The following is a 25,627-nucleotide window of genomic DNA, read 5'->3' as shown; positions in this document are numbered from 1 at the left end:
CTGCAACAATGCTTGATGAGTCTCTGGTCCTCATGAGATCTTGGAGATGATTATGCAACAACTTATTTTGCACTAAGTTGCTAAACATAATGAGACACATCTTCTGCCACTTATGCTTCAGCGCTGCTGTGATAACGACCTGTTCAGAAAGCCCTTCCCTACACGTCCACCAGTTTTTATTAGCTCCCGGTTTGTAATGTTTTTTTTTTTTTTTTCGGGTGGATTTTATGATGATCCTTTGTCAGGAATAACCTCAGGGCAGACACAGGCTCAGACAAGGGAATGGCTTCATTTGTTGAAAAACATTTGTCCAACAGCACAAGCTTTCCTCACGTCTGCTTCTATCCTCAAACTTTACCAAAGTTGTTTTTACATATTTGTGTGATTTTCTCAGTTCCCAAAGGTCTACCTGTGAATGTGTCCATTCTTCTTAGCCCTTTGGGACCTTCCAGGCCCTGCTTGCCCTCCTGCATTCAAAACAGGAGGGCAAACGCATCCACTGTGATCACTGTGGGGAAGATGGCGGCGCCAGCGGTGTGCACGGCGACACGTCTCTCAGCATTTCGCTTTTGTTTATTTCTATGTGTATTTTTTCCACCATTTCGAGATGTCTCAAGTCTTATTGTTTACAATCGCCAGTCACTTTTCAAGATCAAGATGTCTTATGAGCTACTTTGGAACACTCATTCAGCGGGAGGACAGTCTTCCAACTTTTCTCCTCCACCTGTCACTGCCGCACCTAACTAGTCACGTCTCATCCCTTGTTCTCCGTGGAAAAGGCCTCCTAGGAAACGCAGAAAGCACACTGGCCTGCTGGTGAGACTAAGAACCAATCGACTTGCCACTGATGGAACTTCGGACACGTTGGATTTTACCTTTCGATGGATCCGCTCAGTTACGCCTGGCGACCACCAGCCGGCGGATCAGCTGATTGTCACTCATCGCTCCATGTCACAGTAGACGGAGCGTGGATTTTTCCAACCTTCGATCCTTGCCTCGTACTTGGGATTTAAATGTGGATGTTACCATCCAGATGGCTCTACCAAATGCCAGATCGCTGGTAAACAAAACGTTTTTATTGAATGACTTTTTTAAGACCCATCAGCTTGATCTTATGTTTTTGACGGAGTCCTGGATCCGGAGCAGTGAGTCTATGCCTCTCTCTGAACTTGTCCCTCCAAACTGTTCCTTCTTTAGCACCTCTCGGATCTCTGGTAGGGGTGGAGGCTTGGTTACTATTTATAAAAATAATTTTTGCTGCAATATAACGCCTCAGAGTACTTTACAGCTTTTGAATACCAGCTTTTTGAGCTGTGTGTGGCTCCACCAGTGCTCTGTGCGCTCATCTATCGGCCTCTAAAGATAAACATAAACTTCATCAAAGAGTTCTCTGACTTTGTGGCAGGGATAGCACTTAAATCTGACTCGTTTTTAATTGTTGGTGATTTTAATATTCATCTGTGCTGTGATTAATCAAAAACCCTTGGTAAAGGAAATTTTAAATGTTTTACAGTCTTTTAATCTGGTTCAGTGGGTCACTATGTCGCAAGCGTGTCCTGTTTGTCGGTTCCTTTAAAACCTAGTTCCGTTGGAACTCACAAGACTGCGCTGCTTTCTCAGGGTTCGTGGGGGCGTCGGTGAGTTTTACTGTATTAGACCCTGGTTTGGACTCTCTAATTAGAATCAGTTTCCTATTTTAAGGTAAAATGATATGCCATACTTGTTCTTCTGTGATATCACACTTTCTTTTAGATACTCCCATTATCTAGTGGTTTTAGATACTAGGGCAAAGTTCAGCGGGTGGCCATCCGTCGCTGACAATTCTTTGGGTTATATTAGGATTAATTTGCGCCTCTGTCAGCTTTTGTGGGCGGTGGTAACTAGAAAATGATTCTTGTTAGTTGATCAGGCTAACATAGATTTATCAATTAATCTAATTAATCCAACCTTCCCACGCTGGCGGAGACTTTTTCACACTTGCAAACAGAGCCTATTTTAACCTACTAATGTTTTGGCTTATCATCCTTAAGATATCTCGTTACTCACGGGAGAGGAGAAGACTAGCTTCTTTACTTAAGGTTTCTTTTTCTTAATCTGTCACAAACTGTAAAGCAAATCCTGATAATTCAGGAACCTGTAATTAATGTGCTTACCTCTCCTTATTGTTCAGGTCGGGGCTCCCACTCGAACCTTTAAAGAGGACACCAACTCTTAAGTCTTCTTCAGCTTCAGGTTAATACCCTCTACCATACGCTCACTGACTCCTCTCAAAAATTGCTAAATACAAAAAAAAGAGTAAATATAAAAATAACCTATCCCCTGTGAAGGATGCTAATGCTAAAATCTTCCTGACCTGTCATCCTCCGTCCAGAGGACGGAGGATGACCTCTTCTATCCCAAATCTGCTCTGTCTCTCACTGTCGACTGCCCCAACTGTTGTCAGCTCTGCTTCTAGCTGCCCTTTTTATACTCTTCTTGGGACTGCCTAGACCAAGTAAAAGTTTTCTAGTTACACATACATCATTATCACCTGACAGCAAGGTCATGGGGTCATTCATCAGTTTCATACTTTTTAGCTCAACTAGTGTCATTAGTGTCCATTAGTGTCATTTTTTGCAACTGTTCTTCAGCTTCTCCCGAAGTCCAGGATTCTTTATGAAGGCTTTTTAGCTCAACACAAGACATTAGGTGTCTTTTTCCGAAGTCCAGGACTCTTCATGAAGGCTTTCCGTCTCCTGATAGGCTCTTTTCAGTCTGTCTCCTGCAGCTCCACCTCTCCTACTGATGGCTGGGTCAGACACTTCTTGACCTTTTGCCCAATTTTGCTCGCAGAAGCAAGTTCTGATCCCTTGGATTCTTCATGAAGGGTTTGTCCACTTCTGAGATGCTTTATCTTTAGTTGATCTTCTTTTGTCCCAGCTTGGATGCTTGTTGTGCAGTTGGGCCCCTGTCTTCTGGCTGATTTTACTCGCATAAGCAAGTTCAGTGTGGGTCCAATCTTATCTCTGTGGCCCACCTGTTGACTCCGTTTCTTGCCACTGTCTTTGGCATGTGGGAACTTGCAACAACTACACCGACACATGAGAAAGGTCACATCCTGGACTTGGTATTATCATATGGTTTGGACATCAACAATGCTGATATAACTGATCTTGGGATCTCTGACCACATTCCCGTTCTTTTTACTGTTGAACTGCACTGCCCTGTGATGAAGAACCCTGCTCCTGTGTGGAGAAGAATTCTGGATGATATGGCTGTGTCGAATTTTTCTGCTGCTTTCATTAATTCTGGAGTAATTGATTCTTTGTCGGATTGTGTCGAAGATCTGGCAGACTGTTTTAATAGGACAGGTTCTGACATTTTAAACTCTGTAGCTCCACTGAAAGCGATGCGCTCTAAATCAAAATCTGAGCCATGGTCCAATCAGGTTTTTATCATATAAGGCAGAAAGCAAAGGTAAAGCCATACCTTCCTGCTAATGTCCTCGAACATGTCATCCATCTGTTCGTGTCCTGTCGATTGGACTACTGCAACTCCCTGTATTCTGGCCTGGACCAGTCCTCCCTACACCGACTTCAGCTGGTCCAAAATGCAGCGGCCCGCTTGCTGGTTCCAGTCAGCAAGCGGGTTCACATAACCCCGGTTCTGACATAACCCCGGTTCTGATCCCTCTCCATTGGCTTCCTGTCTCTTACAGGATCCATTTCAAAATTTTACTTTTTGTTTTTAAATCCCTTCATGGCCTGGCCCCAGTTTACATCTCTGAGCTGCTGTCCGCTTACGTCCCTGCCAGAACCATGAGGTCCAGCTCTCAAGCTCTTTTAACAGTTCCAAAAACCCGCCACAAGACTCGGGGCGACAGAGCGTTCTCTGTGGTTGGTCCCAAAATGTGGAACAAGCTACCTCTCAACATCTGGACCACACAGAATCTAGAGCATTTTAAATCCCTTTTTAAGGCACATTTTTTTTATTTGGCTTTTAATGCAGGTTAACTTGAGCATCTTAATAGTTTTTAACAGTTTTTATTATAAATTGTGACTGTTGTGTGCTCATCTTATTTTAGGTTTTTATTGTTGATTTAATGTACCTTTATTTGTTTTACCTTGTACAGCGCTTTGGGTGTAGCTTTGCTGCTGTAAATGCGCTCTGTACATAAAATTGACATTGACCTTGACCTTGCATTCCTAAAAGTCATTCCCATAATGCATACACCTGTAATCTGACCTGCTATGTAAATGGTAAACAATTCTTTTAAAAGAAGTTAATGAGGGAACATGTGAGGAATTTTAAGTGTATTTGAATAATGATCCAGATTCTCTCCGAAACATCTCCTTCTTCAGGAGCTGCCTTTGTGTGCTAATAGAACTAGAGTCAGTGCACTCAGGATGTGAGTCCTGCCTCCATTCCTGGCTGAATGCCCCGCCTCCTCATCTTTACCCAGTCCTGATGTGTTCAAGCGTCAAATATCCTAAAACAGAAAAACATGTAAGAAAAATAAATGTTGAGCAGCAAGATGAGAACTGGAAAGATAATTGGTTATTATTGTTTAAATTTGATAAAACATCCAATTTGTTTACATAAACAGGACGGGGCTTAACCCTTCAACTGGAACCAGCCACTAGGGGTGGGGGAGGGGCTTCATCCTTTGGCTCTTCTGCCTAGCTATTTACACATTACGTATTAACAACAATTTTTGTTTGTTCAGCTATTTTTTTCTGTTTTTTTTTTGTCACTTGTCTGCTATTTTTTCATAATCATCTTTGTCAGCAGCAATTTTGTGTTTGCATGTTGTAACAACAGCAAGAATAACCTTTAAAATGTTGCAGTCAGAATGAAATATTTAGGCTCAGGAGTTGGTAAAGAGATTATTAAATTTATTATGTTTTTTTTTCTCTAATAAAAGTTTTTACTGAAGCTTTGGACAGTGAACTGATGATCATGAAATACTGAACTGAAAATCTGGATCCTATTGTCTTTGAAGGTAAGCAGAAAGTGAGTGACTTGTTGGATTGATTCTGTGCGTGTAATAAGGTCCAGTTGTGCTTTAATGTGGTGTGAATCATATGTGACTGGTGTGGTGAATAATTCATGAGCAGTGTTACAATCAAAGCTGGAGGATTTGTTCTGCTTCGCCATATCAGGACTCGACAGAGAAAAAAAATCAAGTGACAAGAAAGAAAGCTCTAAATACAGTGTTTGACTGTGACACTGCTGCTGCTCTGACATCGCAGCCCCCAGATAAATTTGCAAAGTGTGTCTCCATCAAACATGACCCCGCTGCTCACCAATTATCCCTCCAGGACTGCATCATTTTAGTGGCCGGGGCCGACCTGCCCGTCAGCCGTTGTCTGTCCTCCCTGCAGACAGCAGCCGAGCCGATGTAAGAGCACGTCTCCATTGGCAAGTAATCGCCCCCAGAGAGCAGGCAATCTGCAGGGTCAGAGGTGGACGGTTCCATAAACAGACACTGTGGGGAGGCAGGGTCACCTCTCTCTGGATGGAGCTGGTGTTGCTGTGACCGGAGCAGGTGGAGAAGCTGGCGCTTCAGAGGTGCTGTCGGTTCAACCTTTCATCATTTTTCACCAAGAGCAAATCAGCATCTGTCACAGTGCCTGAGGTGACTGAACAGCTTTCAGCTAATACACCAACCCTCTGGCTGGGATGATGGATTATCGCTGAAATAAATGTTCAGGAACTGGTAAAGAGAAAGTCTGAGCGTTTAAATCGACCCGCAGTCCAAAAATATGAGAAAAGATGATGCTTTGACGCATTTCTAGATCAAGCAAAACCTTTAAATCAAACGGGGAAGGAAAAATGTTGTTATGATTTCAATATTTAGGGAAAATAAACAAAAGGAATCAGATACATCTGATGCTACCCAGCAATCATGGAGATATCAAAGGTCATTTAGAGTCTCATCTGGTGGCTACCTGAAGTGAACGACTGTAGGAACTCTTTTCTCAGGTTTCTGTCAGCAGTCTGCCCAGCTAGTAATCACTGCAGGTGTTTATGAAAAATTTAAATCTCTCCTCACAAAAAAGTGAGTAAGTGCTCCATTCAGCATTCAGAGTGAAGCACATCAAACTGCTTCTGCTTGGTGTCAGTCGACCAGGAACAGCTGTGCCTGTAGCTTCTGACCACATGTTTTCAACTGTCCTGGTCCCTCTTCTTGTTGTTTCACTCAAAGAATAGAAACACAAACACTACAGTACAACCAAAGGACATCATGTTAAATACTGCTCCATTCCACAGCATCTTATCCTGCAATGACCACAATAAACAGAGTGGGGTGGATAAGAAATGATAAAAGCGTCTTTATGAGGAAAGTGAGGAACAGATGTGTGGATTGTACATTTGGTAGGACCGTTACCTCTAAGCCAGGGATTCCCAAAGTGTGGTGCGCGAGCTGCCGCTAGGGGGTGCGCGAGCTGCCGCTAGGGGGTGCGCGAGCTGCCGCTAGGGGGTGCGCGAGCTGCCGCTAGGGGGTGCGCGAGGTGAAAAGTGTAATGGCTGCGGAGCTCTGAGAAGTCTGTCATATGTCACCATTAGCGTAGAAACTCATTTGTGGGTGGGCCAAAGAAAAAGTAAGTGGGCCCAATAAATGTAATTGAAAACAAGTATGTTTTTGCATGCACTCGCGTGTGTCCTCCACATGTGCCCTAGCTTCATAATAACAATGCGCCGAGCTTCAGCACTCTGGCCTGCGCATGCCGATATGTTCCGTATTTGATCATTTTTAATGGTGTTGGAGAAATCTGAAGGTGGCGAGTCATTCTGGCAGATTGTAATTAACACCCTGTCTCATGCAGGTGTTCTGACATTGTAAACCTCACACACAGAACATTGTGGATGTAACAAAATAAATCAAGAAATGATTCCCATTCAGGCTATTAACAGCACGCTGAAGATCTGAAGTTCAGAGTGCGTCTGTCAGAAATCAGACGCGTTCCAGCGGAACCACGGCTCACGGGTGCACATGTGAGCACATCTGGGCTGGGCAGAAGTAATTTTACAACATTGGTTTAAATAGCGCCAACAACGAGACGCAGTGACTGGAGCGGCTCATGGAGCTGTGCCACACACACACACACACACACACACACACACACACACACACACACACACACACACACACACACACACATTCAATAAGCGCGCACGCTGCGCAAACTCCGGCGCGCCGTCAGACTGAAGACACAAATGAGCGCTGCCTCCTCTGTGATAAAAACTTTTAAGAGGTTTTATAACATTTTGCATTCCAGGTCAAATTAAGATATTAGCTTCTATTTTGGGATGACGTATTAAAGTCGGGTCACTCCAGCCAGTGACTCTGAACCTGACCACAATGTTACTGCAGCATTTGTTATACCAGTCCGCGTGGCAGCGGATCGCAGATTCAGCCACACCATAAAACAGCAATAAGTCGGTCTGAGGCAAAAGTGAACCTCATGGCTATATATTTTCCATATTTTCCCCATAGACATTTGATTACGCACAAGTAGGTGACTAGTTCAGGTTTACGCAGAGCAGAAGGAAGGAGAGTGCAAATCAAAGGAAATTGTAATGGTATCGAATGTTTATTAATTACTATTTAAAAATGAAAGTGATGGGGAAAAAGGTCGATCATATTTTTTTAACCCTGTCTGTTTAGCTTGACGTCTGATATATATATATATATATATATATATATATATATATATATATATATATATATATATATATATATATAATATAGCCATGCCCTGGTGTGGGGGCTGGGAGGTGCGTCGGCATGGTCGGGACATAGAAGGGGGTGCGCGGCTAAATAAGTTTGGGAACCACTGCTCTAAGCAATAAGGTCACTGGTTCAACTCCTGGCTATGGCTTTTCTGCGTGGAGTTGGCTTGTTCTCATGCATGCAAGGGTTTTCCCCTCTCAGGCCAAAATAAATGCATGGTAGTGTAGCGATAAATATAGATTTATATCTATATTTCAAGTGTGGTGTAGATTTAGCTTGTTTATAATCTTCTATTAATTAATCGGGGCACCACCAGTTTCTGGAACTGGACCGTTGGATTTGCTATCTATATCTTTGCAATGTAATCAGTCTCAGAGTTAACACCACAGATTGATCTAAAGGATGAATTCTTGACAGAATGCGCCGATTATTCTCGAGAATTGTGAGAATTGCTAGACAATAATCAGGCGTTATTTACGTTTTGTGATTTTATTACAACATCAGTTAATACATTGACAAGAGGACCAAACACAGCTTATAGTTTCATGCATGGAATTAAGAAAATTGTTAACCCAAAGCGTTATGGCAGTGATGGGAAATAACTGATCTGTAAAAAAAAAAAGTGGAAATTCAGTGACAGCAGGATTATAGAAAAATGGGGAATAATTTCTAAAGGGGGACAAAGTGGAATGTTCATGTGGGTTTAGGTGAAATGGGTGAGTGTGTGTGTGTGTGTATATGTATATTTGTGTGTGTATGTGTGCGTGTGTGTGTTGGTATGGGTGCAGGAGGGGCTATGTTAATGTGTGAGTGGATGCAAATGAGAGTTGGTGTGTGTGTGTGTGTGTGAATAAAGCTTGGTTTATGCTTCTCCGTCAGCTCCGCAAAGGACAGACACGCACGGATTGACGGAAGCATTTTGCTCTCATACTTCTCCGTCTCCTGGGGAGTGTTGCAAAGCAATTGCCCGGCAGGACAGCAGAGGGCGTAGCGCTGTTCTGTGGTATCCTGTCATGTATCGGTCCAAGATAGTGTGTTTATATTGTGTTTTTTGTGTATATAAGAGACTTTTAACACGGACATATTTGTCTCTCATTCTCCCACTGCTTCATGCGCTCCCCACCTCTAAACCCACGTTTCCTGTTATTTCCGTCCACAAATAAAACGCTTGCTGTGCATCTTTTCACTCCTCCAGTCACGGGAGGATGAAACGTTCATATTTTTAGAGTTTTTTCGCGAGGTATTCTTCAAGCTTCTCCGTGTCTGCCGCTAGTTATCCTCAGCTCTCTTTGCAATGGCAGCGTCCTGACCAATCACAAGCCTGCGTAATCCGTCTCGTTCGACGGATGTTTAAAAAAGTGGGCTCGACTCCGTACGTACTTGCGTGCCAGCCGAAACCCTACGAAGGACGGATAATGGCGTTATGTGTCTCCGCACTGACGCAGACGGAGAAGCATAAATCAGGCTTAAGGATTTGCTGCGGCAGAGAAAGAAGATAAATCTTGAGAGCTAAACGGGAATTTGGATCAAAATAACACACACACCATAAAACAGTCAGCCAGATGAAAATGATTCACAGACCTTTCTTCTCATCGCCAGAGGGTGGCCAAAGAGCTGAGGTAGTGTTGAAGTTCTTGCTCATGAAGAGGCTTCTGAGACTGTAAGATTTTGGCCCCGAGTTGGTCAACGGAGTCTGTTGAGTTCAGGACTTTAAGGTTTCTTAACTTCAGCTGCACCGAAAATGTGGAATTCAGAGCACGAGTCCAAATGATCAAAACCGATGCTGAATCAGAAAAACTGCTCCAAATTAGTGGTAACTCTTAATGTGAGAACTCGACCGAACATGCAGACTTCCAGTTTCACATAGGAAGTCAAAACAAAACAAAAGGAGTTGCTTCTAAGTTTTACCGTAACTTTTGAGAGCTAATTACTTGACAACTGTAAAACTGATGCCATCTCTCGACAGCACACGTCGGATCCCACGGAAACCTGATCCAGCCCATATACTCCCTGCCAACCGGTTCTTGGCCCCTCTACGTTGGCCCTTGGATGACTCTATCAGAGCAGCTCTTCTTGGGGAACCTGCTCCCCCTGAAACACTTACAAATCGCCTATGTGTTACTTCTGCCTGCAGACCAGAGACCTTGGTGTGTGCTCACTCTTCTCCCTTCTCCCGGCACCCTGAACCCACTCGCACCCTAAAACTGCTCCTGTGGCCCCTGTGGTGGCCCTCTATGGCCAAGGATGTGGAGGAGTTCGCTGCTGCCTGTGAGGTCTGTGCCAGGTCCAAATCCTCCAATCGGCCCACCACTGGAGACCTGCAGCCCTTGCCCATTCACAAACGTCCTTGGTCGCATGTGGGTCTGGATTTCGTCACCGTTCTCCCCACGGTGGATGGCCTGGACACTATACTCAACATTGTGGACCGGTTTTCCAAAGCCGTCCACCTGGTTGCACTCCAGGGCCTTTCTACTGCTAAACAGACTGCCAAACTGTTCCTGGAGTATGTTGTGCTCCTGCACGGCTTCCCGTCGGACATCGTTACTGACAGGGGCCTCAGTTCACTGCCCGACTGGAAGGCTTTCTGTCGTCTGGTGGGCGCCACCTCAAGCCTTTCCTCTGGCTACCACCCCCATAGCAATGGCCAGACGGAACAAGCCAACCAACAACTGGGCCGGTTTCTGCGCTGCTTCATTTCCTCCCAACCAACCCTGTGGCCTAAATATCTTCTCTGGGCTGAGCTCTCACACAATGTCTTTTCTGCTACCTCTCTGTCTCCTTTTGAAGTATGTAATGGCTACAACCCTCCTCTGTTTTCCCATCAGGAGCCTGAGGTGGGTGTCCGGGCAGCACAGGACCTAGTTTGCCAATGTCATCAGGCATGGATCTGTGCACGGGCTGCCATTAACAGGGCAAAAAAACCAATATGCCCGGCAGCACAGACGTCGCCACCGCTCTGGTCCAGTGTTCCAGCCCGGTGCCCGAGTTTGGTTCTCTTTCACCCACCTCTGGCTCCGCACAGACTCACCCAAACTCAACCCCCGCTTTATTGGACCTTACGAGGTGATTAGTCGCATCAATCAGGTGGCCTACCGTCTCCATCTCCCTGCTTCTCTCAGGATATATCCCGTGTTCCACATTTTCCAGCTCAAGCAGCAGCTCACGCCCCCTTTGACACTGCCTCCAGTGAGGCCCCCGGCACCTTGTGTGATTGACGGCGAGCCTGCGTACGCAGTGCATAGCATTCTGGATGCCCGCCGGCTGGGCTGGCAATACTTGGTGGACTGGGAGGGTTACGGACCTGAAGACCGGTCGTGGGAACCCACCAGGTCCATTTTGGACCCTTCCCTCATCAGGGATTTCCAGGCGAGACGTGCTGGGCCTTCTGGAACCAGCTGTGGGGTGGGGTGGGGGTGGGGGTGGGGGATACTGTCAGGTAGCAGCGCCTCCTCGCTCACATCACTCACACCTGTTACCACTCATCTCATCAGCCTACTTAATCATCTCCCACTCACCTATCAGATGCTCAGTCATTGACGCCTCAACGTTATCTCCTCGAGCTACTCACTCAACCTTGCTCCTTAGCAAATCAGTTGGAATCTCTCCTCAGCTCATGGACTTTCTCCCCAGCTCCCACATTTGGGTCGACCAAAACACCACTCTCCGTGGCTGCGCTGGACACACGCTCAGCTCTCTCTCGCCAGATCGTGACAGGAGGGGACAACAGTTTTTATGACAATGATTTAAAACAGACACTAGGGGATGTTAAAGCAAGCCAGATATGTCAGGTGCTTCTTTAATTGTGATTTTTTCCCATCCATTCATCCATCCATCCAGCCATCCGTAGATTTATCAATCACTGTTTATATATAAACAGACTGGGGTGGTGGTCCCGCTATTTAAAAAGGGGGACCACAGGACTATAACTACAGGGAGATCACACTCCTGAGCCTCTCTGGTAAGGTCTATTCAGGGGTTCTGGAGAGGAGGGTCTGACGGATTGTCGAACCACGGATTCAGGAGGAACAATGTGGTTTTTGTCCTGGCCATGTAACACTGGATCAGCTCTATACCCTTAGGGGGGTCCTGGAGGGTGCGTGGGAGTTTTCCCAACCAATCTACATCAACATGACTCTACAATTCATCCTGCAGCATCTGGACTCCCCAGGTACCTATGCCAGGTTATTGTTCGTGGACTTCAGCTCTGCATTCAACACAGTCCTGCCAGACCTCCTCCAAGACAAAATGTCCCAGATGAACGTGCCTGACCCCATCTGCAGGTGGATCACTGACTTCCTGACAGACAGGAAACAACAAATCAGGCTGGGGAAGAATGTCTCGGACCAACGGACCATCAGCACCGGCTCACCACAGGGCTGTGTTCTTTCCCCTCTGCTCTTCTCCCTGTACACCAACAGCTGCACCTCCAAGCATGAGTCTGTCAAACTAATTAAGTTTGCTGACGACACCACCATCATCGGACTCATCTCTAATGGGGATGAGTCCGCTTACAGAATGGAGGCTGAACGGCTGGTGTCCTGGTGCAGCCACAACAACCTGGTGCTAAACGCCCAGAAGACAGTGGAGGTTGTTGTGGACTTTAGGAAACACACACCCCCCATCGCCCCCTTAAACCTGTCTGACACTCCCATCACGATGGTGGACTCATGTCGCTTCCTGGGCACCATCATCACCCAGGACCTCAAATGGGAGCCCACCATCACCACCATCAGAAAAAAGGCCCAGCAGAGGATGTACTTCCTGAGGCAGTTGAAGAAATTCAACCTATCACCACAGTCGATGAGGCCTTTCTACACCGCTATCATCGAGTCCATCCTCACCTCCTCCATCACCGTGTGGTACGCTGGAGCTACCACCAGGGACAAGAAGAGGCTGCAGCGCGTCGTGCGCTCTGCAGAGAAGGTCATTGGCTGCAAACTCCCCTCCATTCAAGATCTGTACACCTCTAGGACATTGAGGCGTGCAGGTCGGATAAAAGCCGACTCGTGTCACCCTGAACACAGTCTCTTCGACTCGCTCCCATCTGGCAGAAGGCTCAGATCCATTCGGACCAGAACCTCTCGCCACAAAAACAGTTTCTTCCCCTCTGCAGTTGGACTTTTGAACGAAAATCCTAGGGCAGCCCACTCAAATCGATTGGTCCCAGTCATGTGACCTGATGCTGTGCTTGAACAATTCAACAAATACTCAGATTAATACCTACACGGGGTAGATAGCTGCTTCTCTAATTCTTGCCACTTTTTACATTAATAATTTTATCATGAGTGTTTTATTAGTTCTTATATTTGCTTATCTCTTAATTATTATTTTTTTCTATCTTACCTTCTGCACCAAAATACCGCAGCAATTTCCTAATGTTGTGACTTGGCACACATATGGCAATAAAAACTTCTGATTCTGATTCTGATTTGTGGATTTGGAGATGGCATTCGACTGTGTCCCGTATCAGACCCTCTGATGCAGGCTGTTAGGTCCCTGTATGACTGGTGTCAGAGCTTGGTCTGCATTGTCAGCCAGCAGTAAGTTGAGCTTGTTTCCGGTGAGAGTTGGACTTGGCCAAGGCTGCCTTTTGTCACTGATTCTGTTCATAACTTCTATGGAGAGGATTTCTAGGCACAGCCAAGGTGTTGAGGGGATCTGTTTTGATAGCCTAAGGATCAAGTCTCAACTTTTTGTGAATGATGTGGTCCTGTAGGCTTCATCAGAGCATGATTCCTAAAGAAGGCAAAATTCTTGATTTACCGGTCGATCTACGTTCCTACCGTCACCTATGGTCACGAGTTTCGGTAGTGACCGAAAGAACAAGATTGCGGATACATGTGGCCGAAATTAGTTTTCTCCGCAGGGTGGCCGGGCTTTCCCTTACTGATATGGTGAGAACCCAAACCAACCCCAGATAAGGGGAGGAAAATGGATGGATGGATGGATGCTTATCTATATCCAAAGATAGATCTATGATGATTGCATCAATCCATTTATTCAGCCATCTATTCATTTTCATTCAATCCAAAACGAGATCAGCGGGTCACCAGGAGCTACCTCCCTCTAGTGGCTCAGCTCCATCTCACAAAAGTGTTTTGTTTTTGTTGTTTTGTCATCACAATTCAATAAGCTGATTAATGCCAGATCCATCAAACTCCTCAAAATCAGAGGAAGTTGGTTTTGGGAGGATGGACACTCTGAACTCAGCTGCATTTAGATCATCACAAGCAGCATCCAGCAAACACTTTGAAAACTCTAATTATGGCCCGCCAGACAAACAAAAGTGCACCCACACAACAGAGAGAGGATCAAAGAGCTTATTTGCTGAGCAGTGAGCATCGCTCCAGCAGTCTGACTGGAGGTAAGAAGATCAACAGAGTGCTGGAAGTCATGCAGCTCAAACGATGTGGCGCTCACCCTGTTGTGTAAGTAGGAGTTCACGCTTGCGTCATTATCCAGCTGAGGGGCCGCTGGCTGATTACAGCCTGTTGCCCCGGCCGTGGGCTGCTGAGCCTTGTTAATACAGCTCTGAAGGTGGGCTAATTGGTGCTTAATTACTGTAGTCGGCCCAACAACAGTCAGCACAAACAGCTGGGCCCAGCAAAGAAACAAAGAAAAACAGAGCGATGAATTAATAATCAGAGATGCAGCACCCTTCCACCAGCTTTTGTTCTGTAATTGTGAGGAAGCAGAAGGTGGAGCAACACTCTACAGCAGCTCATCAGGACAAATTGTAAAGATGTGAATTATAGATTTTCACATTCTTCTTCCTACTTCCTATTTGCTTTGGTGTGCTCAGCCTTCGGGAACTGTATTACTCATGAAACGCTAAGAGGGCGGATGGCATCGAAAGCAGAGCTGACCCGAGCAGTTGGACTGTAAAGAGAAAGGAGACATTTGAGCTGGCCCTGAGCAACCTGCCAAGTCTTCCTCCTGATTACAGCTCTCAGACAGATCTGCTTATGCAGGCCAGTCTGTGGCCAAAATGTTTATTTGATGGAAAAGTAAAAGGACTGATGAAAGCAACGAGTCAAAGAAGAGAGGTTGTGTTACTGAGCCCACTGACAAGTGTTTTGATTAAGCTATTTATGCTGTTTAATAGCTGCGGAGGAAGGGAAAACACACAGACGCATGCCCTAGAATCTTTTCTCTTCACATCAGGGAAGAATAAAGCAACAACCATCAGAGGAGTGTTTATTCATCATCGGTGCACATATCTGTATTAACATTTGTAATGTAAATAGTAGTCTAATTGCGTGCATGTTCTGACAACTCTCAAAAGTGCGAGCAACCAGGGGTCACACAGCATTACGTGTTGTTACAGCTCCTATGGCAACAATTTACTGCAGAGAACATGCTGCTGCATTCACCATAATGAGAAATCCATTTGTGGACAAGGCAACAACAAAGCCCTCAATTACTGCCAGCACATGTCCAATCTAACCAAAGAACATCTCTCCAGCAGCAGCGGCAGCCCGGACCCCTCCCTCCACCGTCCCTCACCTCATATTAACTCTGCCGTATTATTTTTGACAAGCCTGTCTTTGAATCCCATTAAAGACTTCTAAGATTATTATTACAAATGTAAAATTACATCAGCTGGTCCCTGGGCTGCTGGAGCCGTGATGTGTGCTGATCGCTGCATTCTCAAGAGCATCTTCCTTTGGATTAGAGGTGCCACTATTCATAAACTCATCAAAGCACAGTGAGCACTGAGCCTCTCAAAGATAATGAAAATGTGCCGACAATAACACCGAGGATTAGAACCGGGACCATGCGAGAGGAGGGGAGCAGGAGGAAGGTGAAAAGAGAAAGATGATAATGACAAACGCCAGTGGCAATTAGATCTGGTGTGATCGAGGAGATATCCTCACAGCCAAACGACAAGCTGAGATTTTCATGGATCAGATTCCTCCTCAGGTGATGATGAAGATAAATCAGAGTTTTCCCCTAATGAGCCGGACCGGATCGTTCTGTGAAAAGAGACGGCTTTCTGCAAGAATCTAATGGTGCTATTAATAACTACTGTGAGAGACTAAAGAGCAGCTCAGCAGACTCAACAGCTTCCATCAGCCCTTTGTATATTTATAGGAGCTGAGCAAGAATTTCATGGTTTGTAAAGAGCAGCTTTAACGCACAGATCTGGTAAATCTGACGCTAACAATGTTCTCTCATTTGTGCAGTCTCTATGTCAAACAGCAGGAGTCACTGCTGAGCAGAATCACCATTTAACAGCTGAAGAATCGTGAACAAGCAAATAAATCAGTCACTTGCAGGGATTTCTCTCCAAAATTGTTTATTTAATGAGCCTGAAAGCTAATAAACTCAAAGATAAGCAACAGGTTTCCAACACCAACCCTGGGGTAGCATGGAAGCTACCAGGTTCCATGCTACCCCAGGGTTTGTGACCATGAGGACCATGAGGACGTAGACTCTGCCACCCGGAAAACAGCACATACATGTAAAGTTTGCTTTGAATGTGTTAGCCTCCACAAATAGCAAAGAAATCATTAATTACAAAATTCTTAGCTTTCTTTAATCTCAACACTGTTGTTTCATTTTTTATTTAGATTTAATAAAATAATTCTTCAGAACACTTGGTATTGCACATTTATAAACGTTAACCAGTTTAAGGTAGATATTTAAAAGTAGAATTTAATAAATATTGGTGGATCTTTTCTCATCAGCTTCTAAATTCTGCAGGTTTATGTCAGATGTGCTCCTCCGTAGGTGCCGGTGCTACTTCCTGTCTGCAGACAGAAGTTAGCAGAAATTGGCTGCTGCTAGAAGAAAACCATCCTCATTACTGAGCTCTATAAAACAACTTGGCTCATTCGTCAGACTCATTTCTGTGTGATGATAGTGAGGACCGGGACTAAGGTGGGTACAGGTGCTTCTGCTTTTGTCTCCTTTCATTTCTGCAGATAGAATAAAAAAGAATGAAAGAGTTCATGGAAGAAAGAAGGAAAACAGAAAGTCAGTGTAGAACAGTCCCTGCCATTAACTGCTGGCTGATTGCTTTGTGCAAAAGGTGCCCAACAAGTGAGGGGAAGGAAATTAGAAAATAATGGAAAGAAGTAATGAAAGATGATGAAAACTGGCAGCCTGTTTTATAAAATCCAGCTGAGAAAAAAAAGGACAGAAATATTCTGGATAGGACATTAAACTACCGGAGATGGGCCAGATGTTGGCCAGACCTTTCAGACATTAATCTTTAGTTTCACTTTTAAATGAATGAGATTTAAAGTAAAACAGCTTATTCTGAACTGATCTCCTGGAGAAACACTTTTAACTGCTATTGTAGATTACCTGATGTCAAATTTAACAAAATCTGTCTAAAATACCATCAGAGATTCAATGCAAAATGATGATGACCTTTGACCGTTGACACTTGTACAGAGCCTTTCTAGATCAGAGGACCCCAAAGCACTTTACACTACAATGAATCAGTCACTCATTCACGCACGCACGCACGCACGCACGCACGCACGCAAGCACACACACACACACACACACACACACACACACACACATTCACACACTGGTGGTGATGAGCCACAGCTGCCCTGGGAAACAGTGACAGAAGCAAGGCTGCCATTAACAAGCACCACCCATCTCTACAAGCCACCACCAGTAGGCAAGGGGGTGACATGTCTTGCCCAATGGCAACAGCAGAATTTCATGCAGGGAACCGAAATCGCTCCTGCAACTCTCAGATTATTAGACAACCCACTCTACTTCCTCAGCTACACCTGTCCCAGTAAGTACCATTAGCAACTTAAGTAGAAGAACGATAGCATCTTGAAATACCTGAACACAAAAAAAAAAAAAAAGGTAAATGGGGTATATTTCATATGGCGCCTTCTAGAGTCCTGGAACCCCCAAAGCGCTTTACAACACAATCAGTCATTCACCCATTCACACACACATTCACACACTGGTGGGAATGAGCTACGATGTAGCCACAGCTGCCCTGGGGTGCACTGACAGAGGTGAGGCTGCCGAGCACTAGCGCCACCGGTCCCTCCGACCACCACCAGCAGGCAAAGACGGGTTAAGTGCCTTGCTCTAGAACACAACGACAGCAGCAGACTGAGTGGGGCTCGAACCTGCAATTTTCTGATTACGAGACGAGCACTTAACTCCTGTGCCACCGTCGCCCAGTAAAAGTAGTACAGTGTCTTACTGAATGTTCTTTCTGCAGGGGGCATGTCCAGGGAGGAGGAGGAGGAGGAGGAGGAGGAGGAGGAGGAGGAGGAGGAGGAGGAGAAGGAGAATAATAATCTCATAAACTTACTAAAATACAAAAACTGATTGATTCTGTAACAAAAAAAAAAGAAAAAAGAAAAGAGTATAACCATTTGTGCCACCCATGCATAAACCCCACCTGGCCCTCTCTACTTTAAAAGGTCACTGGCTTTCTGCCCAGAAGGTTCAGGAGTCACGGCTCCTGCTATCAAAAGGCTCTCCTGTCATTGTCACTGTGGACTTTTGCCTCATGGCGACAGGAGCCATGTTTCCCCTGTAGAAGTTCTGCAACATTTCTGGGAGGTGGCTCAGACCTTTAAGTTGTGGATCCATAATAAATCTGCCCTTTCAACATAATACTAAGAAGCCATCAGAATGTGACGGTTTTGGCACTCATGTACATTTATAACATTAAAGTTTTATTCTTTCAAAATGCAACATGATTTAAACCATTTGAGGGACTGGGAGAGCGGCTGTGTGACCCTTTTTTACAAGGCTCTGTAAGAGAACACAAAATGGCGTGAATTATGGCGTGAAACGGTGTTCTCTAGCATCAGTGCTGTTTATTTTATGTCCATTCTGCTTCAATAGTGATTCTTCCAATTTTACAAACGACAGTTGTTTGGTGATGTCTGCTGATGTCATTTCCTACTGAGTAACAACCAATCAGCATGAGTTAAACACAAGTGCAGTCCAGCGACTCTACCTACATACTCCAGCTCAGGTACTCTGTTCCTGAAATGGACTGCAAAGTGGTCCTATCAGGACATCCTGGTGAAATGGACACATTCCACAAAGGTCGATTAAAGTTCTGATCGTTGAAACTATTCTGCTAGACCCAAAGAGGAACTTTTGTCATTGTAATCACTGTAATAGTCAAACTTTTGCTCTGATGGGTATGTGAACAACCTGAGTTCTGGAAAACAACACTTTACATGTTAAAGTGGTACTTCACTTCATTTTGTAATGATGATTTCTGGTTATAATCGGTCACTCAGAGTTTGTCATGCAGGATGAACATGGAAATAGTCTCCTCCACCTATCTCCTACATTAGCTTCTGATAGAAAACAGACGGTGAAACTCTAGGATTAGAAAAGCCTGACACTGTCACTTAACATTCATGGACTCACCCATCTTGACTTAGGACGACGAAGACTGTTGTTGGTTTAGTGTCCAGGAGACAGCAGAGAACGCCTCGACTAGTAAAAGCTAATTGTTAGCATTAGCAACTCCACCTCACAGCAGAGCTCCTTCAGGCTTGTGCCATTTGCAGTGACATGAATAACGGCATTTAAAATTAACGAGGATTATTAACAGAACTTATTTTTTTCAGTAAAGTGTTGTAATGTCCAGTAATGTCCAGTCAATTTTTAAGTACAGTTTGACCCTTCGATATCTGGTCGACATGGAGTCAGGAGTCTTCATGTGTTGCTTTTAATCTGCCTGCCTTCATTCCATCAGCTGGAGTTCAGAGCCTCTCTGCAGCTCTGAACACATGATAACATATTGTCAGCAATGATGTTCCCTCCTCAAGGCCTCAAGCTTCCCTTATCGTCCTACAGGATTCTTCATGCCTCTGAATAAAGTGAACACTCTCAGCTCGGATTAGTTGCTTAATCAAAGAATGAATTCTTAAATATAATATGAACCTTTAAAACTTATGAGTTAAGTATTCATTAAATAAACGTTTGTGTATTGTCACTTTTAATAATTATAATATAAATGAAATGCTTTCATTAATCTGTGCTTGAATGACTGAAGTTTGAAATGAATCTTATGTTATTATTACATTGATTTAAATATGGATCAGTAGTTGACATGACAAGGCCATCACCATCTACACTCACAAGGACAAAGTAAAGTTAAGTCAAATGCGTGACACATATATATTTCTTTACCCCAGATCAGAGCATCCGGTATCTGAGAAGGCGTGTTTTCTGAGGTTGACTTGGTAATATTCCTCAACATGTCAACCTCCAGTTGGCCACACAAATCATAACATGAGAATATTAAAACAGAATCAGTTCCTTCGAGTTCCAGCTCTCATCAGTCAGTGTTCCAGTTCTACAGAGTTCTAGAGGAAGCTACGGAAACGGCCATCTGTAGTGAAGTAACTAAGAAGCAGCCTTGACACGCCGTCAACGTTGTTGCAAAGCTGACACAGCAAACGGATCCTGCAGAACAATGCTGATTATGTTCCGACTCTTTAAGAGTCTAGACGCAAACGGTTCCATCCAGCCTGTGTGCCTGGCGACATCTCTGGAGTGAAGAAGTTTGTACTTTGGTCAATCTACTGGACCTGGGTGCTCAGAGGTCATCCGACCTCGATGACCTCCGGATCTGTGAAGAGGGTCTCCGAGAAGGGTGAGGTAGAACACAGTGTGATTGCGTCTGATGCTTTTTGATAAGAATCAATTTCATAGCTTAACGCAAACCAAATTATTTTACACTCAGAACTCAGCTTTCCTAGATACGGAAGTTCTGATAACATCACATTCACACGTAGGCACCATATACCACATCTCCTGGCTGGCTCGCCAATATGTAGGATTGGTAAATTGCGTGCTTTAAGAGCTCAATATATTACCTCTGCTTATGACCAATAAGCTGTGATACTCTATATAAATACAGAATATCAACCTGCTTGGTCTTGACAGGAGACAGCAGAGAACGCCTCGACTAGCAAAAGCTAATTGTTAGCATTAGCAACTCCACCTCATAGCAGAGCTCCTTCAGGCTTGTGCAATTTGCAGTGTTGTGAATAATGGCATTTAAAACAATGAGGATTACTAACAGAACTTTTTTTCCAGTAAAGTGTAATCTAATTAATTACTGTGTCCTTTTGTCATAAGGCTGTTTCAGTTAAGCCGGGCATACACTGTGCGACTTTTTCAATCGCAGCGTTCAGCTTCAGCTCAAACTGTACGACTTCCTCGCAGAGCAGATCTCACGAGTCATGGGCTCACACTGCACGACCCAGTTCTCGGATGCGACCTGACTGCTCACACTGTACGTCTGGTAGCAACAAGTCGGCCCTAAAAGTATGCTAAAAATAGCAGTTTTTACTCAACACGTCAGACTTTTTTATCTTGCCTGTTGTCCTTCGGGAGTGCTGCAGGAGGACACACAGGGATTTATGGGGGTTGGATGAGGAAAACGAAATAAAGAAAGTAAATCTGTGTTTTGTGATCAGTTTAATTTGACATGAACATGACAAACACGCTTCCTTGACAATCTTTGTGAGTAAAAAAACGTGTAGAAATAAAAACGAACAACGTGTGTTATTTGGGAAATAGCGAGCGGTGTTGATGCAGGATTGCGCATGCGCCGTGAGCGGTTCAGATACTTTTTGGGTCGCAGCTGCTCGCAGCGCCGCTTCAACAGTGCGATACCCTCACGAGGGACGAGCGAAATTTTAAACACGGCAGAAGTCCGTGCGACCTCACGACTGCTGATCGGCAGCTGGTCACATGGTGTTAATCGCCTCTCGTAACCCCCTGTACACTCACGACCACTCGGCGTAAAACTCGCCCCGATGTCGTGGATTCTTGCACGACTGGAAAATCGGCTCAAAAAAGTGAAAAAGTCGCACAGTGTACGCTCGGCTTTACTGATAAGAAAATGTGTGCGTTCAGCAACGTGTGTTGAAGTTATCATCAGCTGATCAGGAGCTAAAGGGGCTGATTTTTACATTCTAGCTCATCACGACCAGTGAGCAACAAGATAGACGTGATCAGGCTGCAGACCCGAAGACTGGCAGATTTGCTGCTGCAGGAGTGAATCTGCAGGTCTGCAGCCATTCCACTGTTGACATGATGGCGGGACTTCCCGTGCAAGGAAGGTCTGTTCAGCTGTTTACTGCACAGATAGTTCATTGTAGTACATTTAATTCCTCCATCAGAGCTGTGCCTTTTCTAGTGTCATTTTTAAAGCATTTTTATAAATAAAAGTCACACAGAGACATTTGAATAGTTTAGATCAGTGTCATGTATCCTGTTTGTAGTTCCTCCTCTTAAATGCTCATTTATTTTAGTTACAGTTTTATAATAAACAATTGGACACACATTGTATTATGTTCAAGTCTATTGAGACATTTAGATTTTAGTATTGTAATAATTTATGGAAAAATATAAGTTCCATTAAGAGGGGATTCAATTTTTCATGCATATTTGTTTTATGAAAAAAGTAATAAAATAATTATTTTTCTTGGTAATTAGTTACTTTTATATTCTTGTAACTCAGTAACTCTGGAACACACAAGGAAGTAAATACAGGCATCCTAGAAAATGTGGAGTGGATTTCAGCCTTCTCGGCTCTCTCCCAAAATCCATCAATCCATCCATTATCACCCGCTTATCCGGAGTCGGGTCGCAGGGGCAGTAGCTAGCCTAAGGCGAGAGGCCCAGACTTCCCTCTCCCCAGCCACTTGGGCCAGCTCCTCCGGGAAATTCCCAAGGCGTTCCCTGGCCAGGTGAGAGACATAGTCCCTCCAACGTGTCCTGGGTCTACCTTTAGGTCTCCTCCCGGTTGGACGTGCTTGGAAAACCTCACCAGGGAGGCGTCCAGGAGGCATCCTGACCAGATGCCCGAGCCACTTCAACTGGCTCCTCTCGATGTGGAGGAGCAGCGGGTCTACTCCGAGCCCCTCCCGAAACATGACAAGTTAACTAAGCATTTACTGTGATGGATGGAACTAAATGTGATGTATGAACCTATGCGTGAATGCGATGTTAGTCAGAACTTCCGTATCTAGGAGAGCTGAGTTCTGGATGTAAAAACATTTTGTTTGCGTTAAGCTATGAAGTTGATGATTACCAAAAGCACATCAGACACTATCTGTGTGTCTACTTCACCCGTTTTCGGGGACCCTCTTGGTGGATCCGAAGGTCAGAGAGGTCGGCTGACCTCTGGCACCGAAAGGCTGTAGAATACCGTGGCACCGACGCTTCAGTCCAGAGATGTCTCAGGTCATGACAGATGGATGGAACCGCACGTCTGGGACTCTGAAGGAGTCTAAACAATATCAGCTTGTTCTGCAGGAACTGTTTTTGTATCAGCTTTGCAGGTGCAAAAAGGTTTTGACGACGTGTCAAAAGCTTTGATGGTTGAAGAGGGTATTGCTTCAGATGGCCGATCTGAAGCTTTCTCTAGGACTGAGGAAAAACCAGAGTGGTCTGGTTTTAATGTTCTCATGTTATCATTTGTGTAGCCAACCAGAGACTGACAAGTTTGAGGAATATTACCAAGAGTCTCAGAAACACGCCTTATTTGATACCGGATGCTCTGATCTGGGTAAAGGACTATCTATGTGTCATGAGTTTAACTTAACTTTACTTTGTCCTTGTGTGAGTGCAAATGGTTTTGACCTTGTCATATCAACATGCTGAAACATTTCAATCACTGTAATCATAACATAACATTCATTTAAAACTTCAATCATTGAGCACAGATTAATGAAACATTTCATTATATTATAATTACTATAAGTAGCAATAAACAAACTTTTATTTAATGAATATCTAGCTTATAATTTGTAGAAGTTCATATCTGATTTAGGAAATCATTCCTTGATTTAGCAACTAATCCGGGCTGCAAGTGTTCCTTATATGGAGGCATGAAGAATCCTGTAAGACTGGACCTTGAGGAGAGAACATTATTGTTGACATTTTGTTATCTGTGTTCAGAGCTGTAGGCTCTGAGCTTCAGCTGGTGGGATGGAGGCAGGCTGATTTAAAGGGGACACATACAGTCTTGTGTCTCCTTTTTGACCAAATGTTGAATGGTCCATCTGTTCCTAAAAACTGGCCATTGCTGAAAGTTACATTATCGTTTGATTGTTCAGTAAAACAACGTTGATTTAATATTTCCTCATCAGGTTGACGCAGTTATTGTTTGCTCGTGTTGTATTGTTGTGTGTCCCTTTTCTTTTGCTGATGATGTGGTCCTGTTGGCTTCATCAGAACGTGACCTTCGACTTTTGCTGGAGCGGTTTGCAGCCGAGAGTGAAGCAGCTGGAATGAGAATCAGCTCCTGTAAATCTGAGACCATGATCTTGATTCAGAAAAGGGTAGAATGCCTTCTGCAGGTCAGGGATGAGGTCCTGCCTAAAGTTGAGGAGTTTAAGTGTCTCGGGGTCTTGTTCACAAGTGAGGGAAAACTGGAGCATGAGATCGATAGGCGGATTGGTGCTGCATCTGCAGTGATGCGGGCGTTGTACTGGTCTGTCATGGTGAAGTGAGAACTGAGTCAGAAGGTGAAGCTCTCAATTTACCGGTCGATCTACATTCCTACCCTCACCTATGGTCATGAGCTTGTTGTAGTGACCGAAAGAATGAGATTGCGGATACAAGCGGCCAAAATGAGTTTTCTCCAAAGAGTGGCTGGGCTCTCCCTTAGAGATAGGGTGAGAAGCTCAGTCAATCGAGAGGGGCTCGGAGTAGATTAGCTGCTCCTCCACATCGAGAGGAGCCAGTTGAGGTGGTTTGGGCATCTGGTCAGGATGTCTCCTGGACGCCTCCCTGATGAGGTTTTCCAGGCGCATCCAATCAGGAGGAGGCCTAAAGGTAGACCCAGGACACTTTGGAGGGTCTATGTCTCTCACCTGGCCAGGGAACGCCTTCAGATTCCCCCAGAGGAGCTGGCCCAAGTAGCTGGGGAGAGGGAAGTCTAGGCCTCTTGTCTAACCCCCAAATTCCACTACCTCCGCTCCGACACGAACGCCGGAGCAAAATCGGTCCCGTTGTATTCAATCAGAGCTATTCCACTACTGCGGCCGTGCTCCGGCAGTGCGGCGCCGTGCGCCGCCCTCTGTTCCGGCGTCCGGCAAAAATAGAATCGATCCTATTTTTGCCGGACGCCGGAGCACCTCCGCAGTAAATGGACAGAAATCACAACCGCCCAACAGGAAAAGGAGCAAGCACAACTTCCGTTTTTCACAATAAATCGATAAACAAAAGGAGTTTTTTGTTTCATATGCACAGGTTTAACAACTTTTAACAACTATCAGTGGCGGCTGAAGTTTAAATGCACAAAAGTAAGCCATAAATACAGTTTCTACTATTAAAGCAGTCACACTTTGTTGATCCAAACACTACTGATCTCTCAACACAAATGATGGGCAGATTAAACAGTTCATGTCGATGCTTCTCCCACACAACAGGTGTTTGGATCTAACTTCCGCGTTTATTGCTCGGACTGTATCGCAAGATCTCGAAAATCCCGCGCATGCCTGTTTGCGCACCTCAGGTCTCCGCACCGGAGCGGAGCCGTTGTAGAGCGGGTACCAGTAAAAATTGAGTTCAGAAGCGAGTGGCTGCGGAAGGCGGGGGCGGACCGGAGCGGAGGTAGTGGAATTTGGGGGTTAGGCTACTGCCCCCGCGACCCGACTCCGGATAAGCGGATGAAAATGGATGGATGGATTTCCAACGCTGGTTCTTTATGGATCAACATTGCAGAGCAAACACAGTCAGTGATAGATTTGTGTTGCTGTTAGCCAATCAGAGGTGAGATGTCCAAATATCAGTATTTCATTGGGTTGCAACTGTTGGCAAAATCTGAGAATACATGTCTCTAAATATTAGCAGTTTTAAATTCCTTGCGGGAGTCTTACTTTTTTGTTATCTTCAAAAACTTTCTGAGGCAGTATTTTTTTCTTTTCC

Source organism: Nothobranchius furzeri, chromosome 1, assembly GCF_043380555.1.
Source record: "Nothobranchius furzeri strain GRZ-AD chromosome 1, NfurGRZ-RIMD1, whole genome shotgun sequence".
Taxonomy (NCBI): Eukaryota; Metazoa; Chordata; class Actinopteri; order Cyprinodontiformes; family Nothobranchiidae; genus Nothobranchius; species Nothobranchius furzeri.
Note: the sequence above shows the minus strand (reverse complement) of the source record.